The sequence below is a fragment of the Lynx rufus genome, unplaced genomic scaffold (genome assembly GCF_022079265.1).
Source record: "Lynx rufus isolate CCGP_SWC_20201006 ecotype Redwood Valley unplaced genomic scaffold, mLynRuf1.p SCAF_4, whole genome shotgun sequence".
Taxonomy (NCBI): domain Eukaryota; kingdom Metazoa; phylum Chordata; class Mammalia; order Carnivora; family Felidae; genus Lynx; species Lynx rufus.
The window spans coordinates 26,891,764-26,906,667 of NW_025814856.1; the positions used below are offsets into that span (position 1 = coordinate 26,891,764).

Genomic DNA, 14,904 nt, shown 5'->3' on the forward strand with positions numbered 1-14,904 from the left:
TGGATTTCATCTCACACTGTGATACTCTGACCTCCTCTCCTGCCTCCCTCTCCACTTATCAGGATCTTGGTGATCATATTTGGTCCATCTGGATAACCAAGCATAGTCTCCCTATCTTAAGGTCAACTAACTAGCAACCTGAAGTCCGTTTTCAAACTTTATCCTCCCCTGTAATATAATATAACATATTTATAGGTTTGGGGATTAGCCTGTGGGCATTTCTGGGGGACATTATCCTGCCTACCACAATGTTCAGTTAATTTTAGCTGTTGTATGGAATGGAACTTTTGCACCAGCTTAGCTTACTTTACTGATTCCAGCAGTGGAATGGAAATTACTAAAGAATTAAATTTCACTGAGTATAAACTGGAGAATCATGCTCATTCTGTACTTTTCTTTTGCCTCCTTCAATACAGCACAAGATTCTGCTGACATAAGACTCCTGGTGCACAGGATAAGTGATGTTCCAATGTGCTGGAATTTTAGCATTCTGATTCAGCTGATATTTCTAGCAAATTGTTGACCTAGTACTATTTATTTAGGGGTTTTCTGCTCTTGGTAGAGTGACAATTCAAGTCAAGATGTGTCATGCCATTTCTCACACACCTGCTGTTTTTACCTTTAGAAACGGAGGTTTCAGTGTTTATGGGGAGACCAAGGTTGTATGGTTTCCATTGCCTGTTTGGCCTCCATGTGTCCAGAGAAACAAAAAGTGCAGATCATAGAAAACTGGATGATTGTACCTTCAGAAGTGTTCCCAGGCACAAAGGACAGAAATCCAACTAACAGTGGCTTAAACTGAAATGGGAATTTGTTAGTTCACATAACTATAAAATCTTGAATGGGTCTGAATCTGAGTTTGGCTAGAAATAGGGACTATGCAATTTTGGGAGGATTAAGAGAGTCTCTCTACTCCCATTTCTATGCTTTGTTTGCACCTACTTTGCTGTCACTCCAGGGAGAGACCCCTCAGGACTCTGGGCCCTTGTGACTCTGGCCTTGGCTTAGCCTTCCAGCAAGCAAACCCAATGCAGAGACAGTTCTTCCTTCTCCAAAATCCAAGCCAAGTCCTAGGATTGATTATTCTTAGATCAGTTCAGGTCATGAGACCATCTCCAAACCAATCAGTTTGACATGGAGACATAGTACAATGATAGGCCAGGCTAAGGTCAAGGCTACCCTGGAGCCCTAGAGAGGGGAGGAGGCTCAGCTCCACCCCAAACTCACGGACAGAGAATGAAGAGAAAAGATTCCCAAGGAAAATAAAAATGACATTTCCAGAAAAGCGGTACTGAATATGCAGCATGCAAAAATAACTGATGGCCACCTTGGGTGAGGTTCTTATTGTTACTCTGGAGAAAGGAGCTTGTTATGTCACCAAGAATTCCCTGCTGGACACAGGGCAGGCTCTCCCAGAAATTTATGGATGTTTGGACAAATGACGTATAGGAACCAGCAGATATGAAATAAAGTTTATTAATCATTTATAAACAGCCAAAGGATTCAGTTTCTATTCAGAATGAAGCAAGAGAAAGGAGAGAGAATCAGGTGGTTTGGGGAATTTTATTGGTGCTTAAAAGATAGGGTTGAGATATGGGTTTCCTCTAAACACTCGGGTTTGAGTGGAATGAACTTCCCTGCCAGGTCTTGAGGTTCCTCATGGACTTGCCCAGATATGGAGTCATAAATGAGGAGGAGTGGGGTTTGAAAGCTATCAGCAGTCAAACCTCAAACATGGGCTTAGACTCTTGATTATACTTTCTTACTCTACTTTGAGGTTAAGAACAAAACAAAACTGGGGCACCTGGGTGGCTCAGTCGGTTGAGCATCTGGCTTCGGCTCAGGTCATGATCTCATGGTTTGTGAATTCGGGCTCTGTGCTGACAGTTCAGAGCCTGGAGCCTGCTTCCAATTCTGTGTCTCCTTCTCTCTCTGCTCCTCCCCCAATCTTGCTCTCTCTCTCTCTCTCTCAAAAATAAATAAACATTAAAAAAAATTCAAAACAAAACATAGAAGTCAAGAGTTTGAAATCCTGCTTACCTCAAACAAGCCTTGCCTCCCAGCATTTGTTTCTGATCAGTGTTGGAAAGGGAACATGTGAAAAATTTCCAAGCCACCTCCTATTTATAATACACAAAGGAAATGGGTATGATTTGCACATGTGGGTTTCCATTAATGAGCAACAACAATGTATCTTTTCTAAGAGGAAAATGGTTATCATGGAGATAAAGCTCTGGTGGCTGCATGCTCAGCATGGTGCTAGGGTTGATATTTACAAAGATAAATAAAGACTAATATTCCTGTCCACAGGAGCAGGTGAAGTCGTTCATGAGATCAATGCATGACTCCTAAGGGCTGAAGTGTGGATGGGGTCTTGCAGATTAGATACAAGTGGTACAGGAGGTAGTGACATATTATTTCTGACCGAGGTCTTATTGCTATCAGGGGATGTTTTAAAAAAGTGATATTCAACATGATGCTTGACAAACTAGATGCATTTTTATGCTCTAAGACTGGATAGACATACAGAACAGGTTAAAAATAACATCAATTACATGAGTATGCAAAAGAGCAAACCATTGTACTCTACAACCTGATGGAATCTCACAGATGGTACATTGAACAAAAAAGTTCATACAGTATGATTTCATTCATATGTACTTTAATAATAGGCAAAAGTAGTCTACCACAATGAATGTAAACAGTTACTTCAGAGTAGAGGTGAGTACTGACTGGGAGGGGGCACAGGGTAGCCTTTGGAAGGCAGGAAAGGGGTTGTAAATTTTCTCATCTTGAGAGGGGTTATAAGGGTGCATATGTGTAAACACCCATAAACTTAACATTTAAGATTTATTAGTATATGTGCATTTTACCTAAATGGAAAGAAAAAAAACACGGCAGAAATAGCCTAACAGTAAAAACCATACTTCTGTGCATGCAGAAGACTGAATAATGGCCCCTGAAAGATGTCCATATCATAATACCTAGAATGTGTAAATATGTTACCTTACATGGTAAGAGAAACTTGACAGATCATGATGATTTTGAGGATCTTGAAGTGGGGAGTTTAGCCTGGATTATCCATGTGGGTCTGGTGTAATCACAAGGGGGCATTATAAGAGGGAACAGGAGAGTCCAAGGCAGAAGAGGGTGATGGGAGAACAGAAGCAGAGGTTGGGGTGATGAGCTCTAAGGATGGAAGAAGGGGCCACGAGGCCAGGAATACTGGTGGTTCCTAGAAGCTTGGGAAAGACAAGGAAACATCCCTAGAACTTCCAGGAGGAATGCTGGCCGCTAAGACTTGATTTTAGCCCACTGAAACTGATTCATTTCAGACTTCTGACCCACAGAACTGTATAATAATAAATTTGTGCTGTTTTAATCCACCAGGCTTATGGTAATTTGTTACAGCAGCTGTAGGAAACTCACACAGTGCGTATTATTTGCCAAGGAGGGAATTACACTCATATGCTATTTCTAATCTTAGTTCATCTTCATAACTGCCCTTTGAGGCTGATATTAACATTTAACCTCATTTTGCAAAGGAGAAAAGTGAGGCTCAGACAAGTGTCTCCCAAACAAAAGAAGTGGAGAAACCATGATTTGGATACAGACTCCAGAGCTCAAGGTCTTCCTAAGTCAGTTTTGCCCTTGCCAAGCAGAAGAGGCAGCAGCAGCAAACCTGCAGAGGTCATGGTTTGGAGAACCCAGAGTGCAGCCCATGCCCCAGGAGCAGTCTCATGGCTTTCTTTCTAGTTGACATGTTCTGCCTGCAGAACAGTCAGTCCAGCCTCCTCCAGGGTCTATGGCCATGAGGAAGAGGGTGTGGATTTGTCAGGTGCTGTAAAAACTTCGGTGACTGGAGACTTGTTTCAGGACCATGGCAAGCATTTGAAATATTTCACTTGTGTCCACTGGGCATCACATTTCATGAAGATGGTGTGATCTAAGTTCACTAAAAAAATAAGTCTCTCCCTGAATGTCCTGTACTGAGTTGATGCTGTCAGCTGTACTCATGTACACACATGAATATGTGTTTGGTTTTACTAGGGAGTTGTACCAAGTTATTGTTCTATCTCCCCAAATGCTAGGATGCCACCAAACCCATCTTTATTTTGCAAATGTGTAGTCAGAAGACTGTTCAGCTGAACTGTACAGAGAATTACATCAACTAATACAGGAGCCAAACCTGTGATTCTGGTTTCTGGAGCTCCATATTCGATGCTACTGAAAATAGGATATGACTTGCCCAGCTAACTGAAAGCAGTGCTCATTTTTCTTTAAGCCTTCTGGATGGTTCTGCCAGGTCATACAGTGAATGGCTGTGGTCTCCACTTTGCCCAAAGAAACACAATGGTTAGGACTGAAGACTTTGCAGGCAACCAGAATACCAGCTCCATCTCCTACCAGCTGTGTGACCACTGTAGGTCTCTACCTTTCAATATATATCATGTATCTAAAACAGAACATTTTTATTCTTCCAAACCAAGAAAGAATGTTAGATCTTTCAAGAACTTCAGGGACCATCTAGTCCAGTTTCCACATTTTATAGGTGGAGAAATTTGGCCAAGAGCAGAGGTGAGTGAGTAGGCCAATGGACGAGAGAGAAGTGAGTGGCCATTCCAACTGTATGGATACTGTCAGTGCGAGGTTGGCTGATCATGAAAAAAGCATTACCATCAGAAGCATTTCCGGTATACTATTAAGATCTATGATATGGTAATCATTTGAACAACTATGGTTATTAGTCTTATTTGCAGACACAGTGTTCAATTATGCAGAGCACTCAAGTGCAACAGTCCCATGGAAATTTCTCAGCCATCAGTGCAGAGAGACTATTTTAAATGAATATATTCAGTGGTTTCCTCAGACCTACTTATCATACACAGGAGACCAACTTCCCATGGAAAATCAGTTCACTACAAGGGGAGGCATGGGAGCTTTAAAACACTTCTTATTGCACAGTAGCTAAATAATGTTTTGAATAAATAATCTTACCTTCTTGCCATCTAGGCTGTCCAGAAGGCTGTATGCAAATCTCCAAGTAAGCAGAGGTTAGTTTCTCGGCCTTGTCCTAAGGAACATCCCTATACAAAGAAATCAATACCTCATTATCCATGGAGCCCTCCTGATGCTCACAAGCTGGTTTTATGTATTTATTTGCAATGTGAAGGGAAGCAGGCTTAAAATAAATACTTATAAAAAGACCACAGCACATCACACACATATACACGATTCAATAACTACATCATACGGACATTCTTCTGGAACTCTTAGACTCAAAGTATTCTGTTGTATTTCAAACACCTGTCAGAGTCACCGCTGTCACTATTGGAGAATTTTGCCAAAATTTGCTCAAATTCTCATTTTTCTGGTTGTGTTTTCTCACACCTTTGCTGCAGACTGTGACTAAGCCAGAGCCACTCTGATGAGTCTTGAATGAAGCCTCTTCCCATTGGGAGCTTGTCAAAGTTTAGGAAGGGTTGACCATAAGAAAAAAAGGACCGGGAGTCCTATCTGGGACTTCAAAGTTTTTTTTTTTTTTTTCAAAATGATTTTGAACTGGCCTAAGTGGTATTAGAGGGTGATGGATGGTGCTTGGGTTGGCCTCTCAATTGAACAAAATGCATTCTACTGATGAGTGTGGCTTCAGCGAAAGACCAGGAAGCAAAGCTCTGGATTTGACTTTGTGTCATAGGGTAGAGGGTTTTCAGCTCCTGGGCCCAAAGTCTGGAATGATAAGCTGTTCAGGCCTGTGCATTCAGCTGAAGAAAAGACTGCAGCCAGACCAGAAAAAGTTAAAAAAAAAAAAAAAGCCTTTTCTGTAGAATCCTTTAGCCTAGAAAGGATTTCATTCAGCAAAGAGTCCATGAATGGGACCTCTGGGGATACTCCTTAAAATAGATCCAGATATTCACACATGGCCTGTCCTTTGGATAAGCTCACACATAGACTTTAGAACTACCTTTGCCATAAAGATCACATCTTTTTACACCCTCACATGCTCCCCCTGTCAGCCTCTAGCCTTAGTCTGCCCATTGCATTAGGGATTCTTGATGTTTTCTTAGCAAAGAAAGAATGGTGATAGGATGTGTCCCATTATGCAGGAGCTTGTCTACCTTAGGAATATATCACTTAGTTTGGATGCATTGGTAGAGCTTTTCAGTCCTGGGGAAAACATAGGAATACTTACTATTCTAAGGACATTTTTTTTTTTTAGTTCATTCGTGCAGTTGCTCTGTCCTTTAAGAAGTCCTGTGCTCCAAGTTTGTGTCCCACTTAATGTACAAAGGCAGCTGTGGGAGGGTGAATGAGAAGGCGGTACTGCTGTTAGTTCTTTATTCATTTATCCAATCAGTGTGTGTGTGTGTGTGTGTGTGTGTGTGTGTGTGTGTGTGTATGTGCACACGTGTGCGTGTGTGTATTTTAAGAATAGTGCTTTTTAAATGTTTATGTATTTTTGAGAGAGAGAGCAGGGGGAGGGGCAGAGAGACAGGGACAGAGAGAATCCCAAGCAGGCTCCACACTGTCAGTGCAGAACCTGATACTGGGGCTCAAACTCACAAACTACAAGATCATGACCTGAGCTGAAACCAAGAGTTGGACGCTTAACCAACTGAGCCACCCAGGTACCTCAGTCAAGATATTCTTACTCAGAATTTACTATGTGCCTCTTTGCTAAGTGCTGGGCATATAGAATTAATAACAGAGTTCATTCCTTGCCCTCATGAAGCTTCCTTGCTTTCTAGTGATGGAGACAGAGTAAACACATATAGTACTCCCTGGATGTGATAAGAAGAAGGAATTACATAAATAAGAGGCTGATGCTGCCAGCACTGTAGAGGAGCCTCATCAGCTGTGGGCACAGAAGGTTTCTTGGAGGAGGTAGTATTGAAGCTGACACTTAAACCATGAGAGAAAGCCACCTAATACTGGAATCAGGAAAAGAACATTCTAGACAGAGGAAAATAGAAAATGAAAAGGCACTGGGACAGGAGAGAACTTGGTGAAATTGATATTATAAGAAGGAAAAGCTGTCTAGTAAAAGGGGAACCTGGCAAGGAAAGAGGAGAGCAAGTGTCAGAGAGGTGGGCAGAGGCAAGATCCTAGAGAAGCTTATAGGCCAGGGATAGGCATTTGGGTTTTATTTTATGTACAGTGGGAACCATTAAAATATTTTAAGTGGAAAATAATGGGCTCTGGCTGACACCTTTTAGTGAAATGTGATTCATGTGGAGGATAAATTAGAGCATGGAAGCCAGGAGGAGTGGCTGGGAGATTGTCCTCGAAGTCAGACCAGTGTTGATGGTGGTTTGGTCTAGAGCAATGGCAGAGGAGCAAGAATAGAGAAATAGGTAGAAAGATAGAGGGGCATACCGTGAGACTATGAGTCTAGAGATGCACTAAGCAAGGTGATGGACTTGCTGTGGAAGGGATCCCTGAATGTTAACTTAGTGGATGGTACAAAATAGATGCTCAATGAAGGTTTGATCTGAAGTGAATCACATTTAGAGTTTTAGGTTCAAATTCAGTCTTTGCTTCTTATGGATGTTTAGGTTCTAAGGGAGAAAAATTAATTTCCCCTCTACTCTTCTCGGTTCTTGGCTGAGAGCCCCCCGCCTTTCCCCATAATGAAAAGACAGATTAACATGAGAAAAAAATTTAGTTGTATGCATACCTAAGGTAGCCCCCCAAAGATATAAGACTTAAAGGCAGTCAGACAATGAGGCTTATATACTATCCTGAGCTATATACTATCCTGATCTATGGAAAGGGTTAGGGGTCTGGGGCTTTAAAGGGAAGAAGGCAATTCACAGAAAGGTGAGAGGAGGTGATGTGAGGTAAACCAAGGTAACCCTGCCACGCATGTAAGTCTCTCAGAGAGAAAAGTTCTCTCTGGAAATAGCTCTCTTCTCAGTATACACCCCTTACCTAAATTTTCTTGGGTGAGTAAGAGGGAGGTAAAAAGCTTTGCCTGGCTCTGCTGAGTCTGGATTGCTTTCAGCCCCACGTGCCAAAGTGGCACATTTTGAGATGGCACATTCTGCTTCCCTTCATGGCAAACCCTTTACTCCCTCTCAGTGAGGCTTGGAGGGGATAGCAGATCTACAAATCCTTTGTAAGTGGCCGGCCACCCACATGCAAGGATTATGATGAGGACAGACATTTCTGGAGACCTCAGTGCTCATACTGATTTTACCAAAGACTCTTGGTGTTCACTGACCAGAGCTTGAGTGGCAGGTGACCAGCAGAACTTTGCATTTTATTTCCACCTCTACCCTGACTTCGAGGTTAACTCCCTGTGGGCCTTCCTATGTTGGGAAAGTAGAGAATGCTCCCTGCCCTTCCATTATTGACTTTGGATGAGTTTGTCCAGATCATGTCAATTCAGATGCTCATTTGGCTCATGGACAAGAGGTTAGTGGGAACCAGGCTGCTACCACAGACCCATCTCAGGAAAATCAAAGAGCAGTTGGGGGCTCTTGGGGACTTATTCGTGGAGAACATTTGGGTATGTGGCTAATTATATGCTTTATTATGGCTGCTGATTTGTGCTAGAAGCTGGTACCGTGCATGTTAGCATTTAGCTCTAGTTAATGAAGTTGAGTTAAGCATTCAATATATCACTGAGCTCACAATTTCTCCTCTTGGCTAGAACAACTTGGTGTAGAAAACTAATGGGTGATGGTGTTGGGGAAGAGAACACATTCACATAGTGAGTTTATTCCCTGTGACTTTGGGCTGTCTCCGATGTTGCATTGTGCACACACAGTATTAATGTGAGATAATTTTCAGTGGGATAAAACCCTGGGCTGTGTTAAGAGAAGTATCACTGTGATTGCTCATTAGCATAATCACAAAGAGCCCCTGTGTAGGCTCCAATGAGGCCAACTGGAACCCTGTGGTTTCTTTTGAGATAGTCTTCATGTTTTAAAAAGAAATGGAAGCTGGCACAAAAATGTATTCAGCATGTGCCACTCAGCTCAGACCTAAGTTTAACCATCACTGATAACTTTAAAATACAGAGGATAAACAAGGTTACTTTTGACCTTTGCAATGAAGAAAATTATTTGCTCTGCTTTCATTCGTATTAGGAAGGGTTGTACATGTGGATCAATGAGATAATAGACTCACCATTTCATTTTTCTTTCACTGCCATCTTTCATGTTGGGCTGAAAGAAGAAAAAAACAAAACACAAAACAATGTCCTCTATGAAAAACAACTAGATTGACCTTGATTCTTAGACATTCTTCCTCAGAGCCCAACTCCAGAGACCAGACACTCTGAAAGGTTTGGCAGGGAAGGGGTTGAGCTGCCCTGATGGGGCTGGTTACCAGAACCTCAAGTCTTCCAGAAAATCTGTTTTGAGAGCTTGCAAGCCTTCCAGAAAAGCTGGCTTGAGAGCTGTCCACCCCACAACCAAGACTTCATCTCATGCGAATTAGCACATTCTCCCACTGTGTTGGGGTGTTCTATAGTGTTGTGGGGCAAGTAACTGGCTATTTTTCCTTGAGCACTTAGTAAACACCAACCACTATGCTAGGTGTTTGAAATGCAGTACCTGACTCCATCCTCATTGCTGCTTCACGGAGGCCACTGCCCCTTGAATGCCCAGATATCAAATGAGAAAAACAGAAAACACAGCAGACAATGGGAAATGACTCTTAAGTCAAACTGATTTCCAAGTTCAAAGTTCTAAACTAAGGGTGGGAAAACATTTTCCTTTAAGGGCACATAGTATGTAGTTTTGGCTTTGCTGGCTGTGAGTTCTTTGTTACAACCCACCTCTGATATAGAGGGACTGTGCCATAGACAGTATGTGAATGACAGGTGTGGCCATGTTCTAAAAATCTTTTACAAAAAAGGTGGATATCCAGATTCACCCTGTGCCCCATGGTTTGCTGACCCCTATTCCTAAATGCCTGCTTCTTTTTTCTCCTCCGGGATCTTTGATGATTTCAAGCTTTGGAGTCCCATAGAGCCGGGCTCACATTCAGTCTCTGCCACTTGGTTACCATGTTGTGTTGGAGAAATCACTTATGGTCCATGAGCTTGGTTTTCCTTATCTGTTAAATGGGCTGAAGGACATCCTAAGAGGGTAGTTGAGAAAATCAAATGAGAGAATGAGTGTGAAACCTGGAACACAGAGTGTGTCGCTGAGAGAGCTGATGGACTGTGGCCTCAGGTCCTTGGGAGATGCTATGCTGATCCTGCTCCTGACTCCAGGGAGAGTCAACTTAGGTCTGTGTGCAGTACCCAAGCCTCCTCACAGCAGGCAGGGAATGTTCTGGGGCCAGGGACCAGCTTTCATTCCTGCTTCTGTCTCCAAAAGAACAATTTGGCATCAGGGAACAAAAGTCAGCTTATAATGGGAATTCAGGCCCCTAAGATCCCAGAGAATGTGGGGTCTAATATTAAAGCACAAAGGAGGAAAGCAAGACATTTTTTAAAAAAGCTTTTTAGAAATGGTAAGAGATACAAAGAGCCCCTCACTGTTTTACACTTGTAAAGAGACCCCTGCCGGATTCCCAGTTCTAATCTGCAATAAAAAGCTACAGGGCTACAATAAGGCATCTGGTTCCATTGACTCACTTCCTTTTTTCTCCATAGCCTCTGGCATGAAAACTCAAACCAGTGAGACACTTTAGAATTGGCTTCAGCAGTGCTTTTCCTGTCAATCAGCTGCAGGTACTGGAAACACAAACATGGTGACATGACACAATTTCTGTTTTAATATCTGTACATCTGATATGATCACCCTAGAGGAACCACAGTCCTCAGCTATTTACTTACAGCTCCCTGTGGCACAGAGGCCTGGGGCAATTAAACCACAGAATTAGATGGAAATAATAGTAATGGTGGTGATGAGAACACACAGGGCCAGACAGGCTGGGTCCTGGCTCAGCCTCACATAGGCAGGGTGAGTGGGCTTTGGTCATTTTATTTAACAAATGTTATACACATTTATCTATTTTCCTTTACTGAGACAAGCAAAGAATGATTCATTCTTTTCTCTCCTATCACCTGTTGAGTAGCTTAAATCCCAAAAGGCATTATTAGCTCACATAACTAAAAAGTCTAGGGGTCTATTGGCTTCAAGTATAGCTGGATCCAGGAAGCCTAATCCATGTCATTAGAATTTAGATACCCTCACACACACTTTGTGCATGTTTTCTCCCTGCCCCCCTCTTTCTTTCTCTGCATCTCTCACTCATTTATTCATTAAATAGATGGAAAAAATTAGAAGGGCCCGATGGCAATAGTGTCGCTGAGGTTTAGAGTCAGGTGAGGGTGGTCAAAGAAGATTTGCTGCAGGAGGAAGTGTCTGTGTTTGGGATTCAACCTGTACTTACCAAATATCTACTGGACTTTTTGCCATGGTTGTCCAGTTTCCTGGACACCATCCTGTACCAACAGCATGAGATTCTCAAGGAAAGGCTCTGGCCTATGTTTTTCTTTAGCAAGTTCCCTCTGAATCTTGTGCACATTCCAGCTGAGAACAATCTTAGGGGGTAATAGCCTCTCATTCTGCACAATTAAGCAATGAAATTTAATCCAAGCCTGAATAGTGAAGCTAGACCAGGAAGTATAAAATATGTAGGATGGATACTTTAAAGAGTTTCCAGAACACTAACTCTGGAAGGCCGTTGGATCCCCCTATTCTCCAGCCTTCCTGAGTAATGGACACAGACAACCCTGACTTACAAGTGACCCCTGTTGTAGGTAGACAGCCTCCCTGGGACCCTATAGAAGATGGTATTGTCTTTTTCATGCAGCAGTGCAGAAAGCATGGAAGTCTTGTGTAGAGTCTATCTCTAGCCAGCCTTAGCTCTGGATGACGTACCTATAAAAAAAGCCTCATAGATACTAAGTCCCCAGGACATTTTCATGAGTTCCTTTCATCTATCGCTGCAATCTTGGGAAAGAAAAGTGCAGTGTTTCTAACTCATGTGCTCCTAGAACTTCTTGCTATACCAGATCTTAGTGAGGGCTCTGAAGTCTGCAGAGAGATGGCTGTGGTCACCATTTTGCTCTGCCCCCACAGGCTGACCTTGAACGACTCTGAGCCTGTTATTGAGCATTTCTGAGCCTCAGTTTTCTCCTAGGCAACACCTATCTTGCAAGATTGTGAAGATTAAAAGCAAGAACTCATGGGAGATGTTTACCATAAGATCTGGCACCTAATAAGTACTCAATAAATCTCAGCTACTTTGACTTGATCTTATTAGTACTTGACCTATGTTGTGCACAGAGAGGAGAAATAAGATTTTAATATGAGAAAGCTACCCGGTTCGTACATCTTTTGCAAACTAGTATTCGGTCAATAGAGCCTTGGGGAAAGATTTGGCTTCTATTAGTTTCTCTATTGGCCTTAATTACATAAAATTAATTATATATAATTATACAGAAATGATAATGAATATTTAGTTCCTTTCCATGAAGGAATCAACAGAGCTTAGTAGTTAAGACCAAGACTTTTGGTGCAGGCGAGCCTCGTTCTGTCACTTAACTAACTCTACAATCTTGGGCAAGTGATTTAACTTCTCCAGCCTCAATTTTCTAGTGTATAACATGGGAAGAATAATAGGATTAATTTCACTGGCTTGTTGTGAAGATTAGTTGATTTTTGGAAGTAAAGCACCATGTTTGCTCCACGGAAAGTGGTCCTCCTCCACCACTACCACCACCACTATCAGTTACAAAGACCCTTGTCAAGAGGTGTATCTGCACGTTCCATATGGAAAGACAGTTTTGTTGGGTTTTCCTTTTTCTTACAAAAAAATGGCTATATGGGGCACCTGGGTGGCTTAGTCAGTTAAGCATCCGATTTCAGCTCAGGTCATGATCTCACAGTTTGTGGGTTCAAGCCCCACATCAGGCTGTGTGCTGACGGTTCAGAGCCTGGAGCCTGCTTCGGATTCAGTGTCTCCCTCTCTCTCTACCCCTCCCCCACTCATGCTCTGTCTCTCTTGCTGTCTCTAAAAAATAAAATAAAAACATTAAAAAATGGCTATGCAATAAAATGGCTTATTACTATCTACACTACTTATGTTACCAAAAAGGGGCTCTGCCAGACGGAGAAGAGAAGCTTGGATTGGAAGAAGTGGAAGAGGGGATAGAGTGACTTTCTCAGGTTACTTAAGACTGAATGTTCCAGGATCCTTGGGATTGGGATTGTGGGGTGCATCACCAATTTTTTTTTTGTTGGATTTAGTTCTCTTTTCCTCCCTTTCCCTGTTCATCTCTATTTTTTTTTCTTTAGATGGTTATGGATATGGAGGTCTAGATTTTCCCCCTTGAAGTTGGGTCATTGCTTTTCTTCTCGGCAAATGCTGGAAAAACACAAAAGCACCATTTGTTTCTTTCTGCTTATTCATTCTTGCAACAGAATAGCTGGAGAATGGAGGAAAGCCCTATCAAAGGCATTCCTGTTCAAAGGAAAAACTCAATGATCACTATTACTGTTGGAAGTTCCTTCTGCTGCTTTGACAGCATAATCATTTTTCTCTCCTTGATTTTTGCCTGTTTCCCTGAGGCACCTGAACCTGAGATAGTTTTCCCCCTTTCAAGATGTGCCTATTGATTAGAAGGCATTAGGGGAGACTCAGCATGGTTCTAGGGCACAACCAGGGCACACCCAGGCCACACAGAGCTGGGTCTGCATTGCCACCAGTGGGAGGCATAGCACTGCTAGGCAGGAGAGGACTTTTGGAGGCCGGGACAAAAGAGCCAAAAAAAACCCCATTAAATCATAAGGCGCAATGTTGTTCTCTTTCCACCTTCTCTTTGAATCCTCAAGGAGCAGGACTCTGTCCGGTGCTAGTGTATTTTAACACCTCTATAACACTTACTAATGTTCCTTTATAATAAAGCAGGCCTTGAGGCAGGGTTTTTAGCAGCTCACAGGACCTAGATAGAATTTAATAGCTTTTATTCATCCTTATGGTTAGCTTCTGTTTATGGCAAGGGATACTGGTTTTCCACTTGCTGCAGTAATTTTAAGTTTCCTTGAACAAATGTAAGTAAAAATGAGAGTTAGGTAAAATAAAATATATCAATAACACAGGCATAGTTATGGCAAACACGTTGAAGCCTGGGAAGGTTGCCAAGAGCTAGAGTTTGGGAAAATTGCGCTCGGTGCAATGACATACTATCCCTCTTTTGGGCTTACTTCCAAGGCAGAGCCACCCTCTCATGAAGTCGGATGGCTCCATGTATCAGTCTGTGAGTCTGCATGAACACAAAAAACCAAGCTCTCCAGAGGGATAAAGAGATGGTAACAGGGGATATTTTAGCTTTAGTCTTTGGGTATGAGTGAAAGGGGCTCACCAGGCTCCGTCCCCAGAAAGAGGACAGCAAAGAGATGAAACTTCAGAGTTTTGTCTATTGGGGTTTACATCTCAGCCACGAAAGTGTCATCACGGATTCTGGATTCACACAATCGGGTTTCAACTGAGCTCTGACACTTACTAACTGGGTAACCATGGGCAAGCCATACATCCTTGTCCTGCAATTTTCATATCTGTAAAATGGGATACTGATAGACTTACTCATAGGGTTGTTGTGCATATTGATTGAAATAACAATATAGAGTACCTAGAAAAAAAATGCCTGGAACATTATCTCGTGGTAAGTGTCTAATAAATGTCAGATGCTATTATTATTGTCACCATCCTTGCCACCACCTTAGGTAACATCATTTCTGAGCTTCATTTTCCTTGTTGGTAAAATCAGCCTAGTACGATCTGCCCCAAAAGGTACATGGCTGATACACAATCAATGCAGGCTCCCTTCTATTGTCTTCTCCTGAAAATGTGAGACAGGTAAGCTAATGCAAACTTCTGAACCTGTAGGTATGTGGCTTTTTTACCTTACTTAATTTTAACTGGGAGTACAACCAC

The 14,904-nt window shown here is 42.3% G+C and overlaps 2 long non-coding RNA genes across 3 annotated transcripts in view; one reads left to right on the forward strand and one right to left on the reverse strand.

Annotated features, from left to right (window-relative positions):
- Positions 1-5,126, reverse strand: part of LOC124524834 (uncharacterized) — a 44,303-nt gene extending 39,177 nt beyond the window's left edge. For both annotated transcript variants that reach the window (XR_006965322.1, XR_006965323.1), the window contains exons 1-2: positions 4,999-5,126; positions 2,041-2,120 (exon numbers count right to left, since the gene is read on the reverse strand). This is a non-coding gene — a long non-coding RNA (uncharacterized LOC124524834). The remainder of the gene's footprint in view (positions 1-2,040; positions 2,121-4,998) is intronic.
- LOC124524833 (uncharacterized) overlaps positions 1-14,904 on the forward strand; it is a 353,057-nt gene that overhangs the window by 265,521 nt on the left and 72,632 nt on the right. The gene's annotated exons all lie outside the window — the stretch shown is intronic.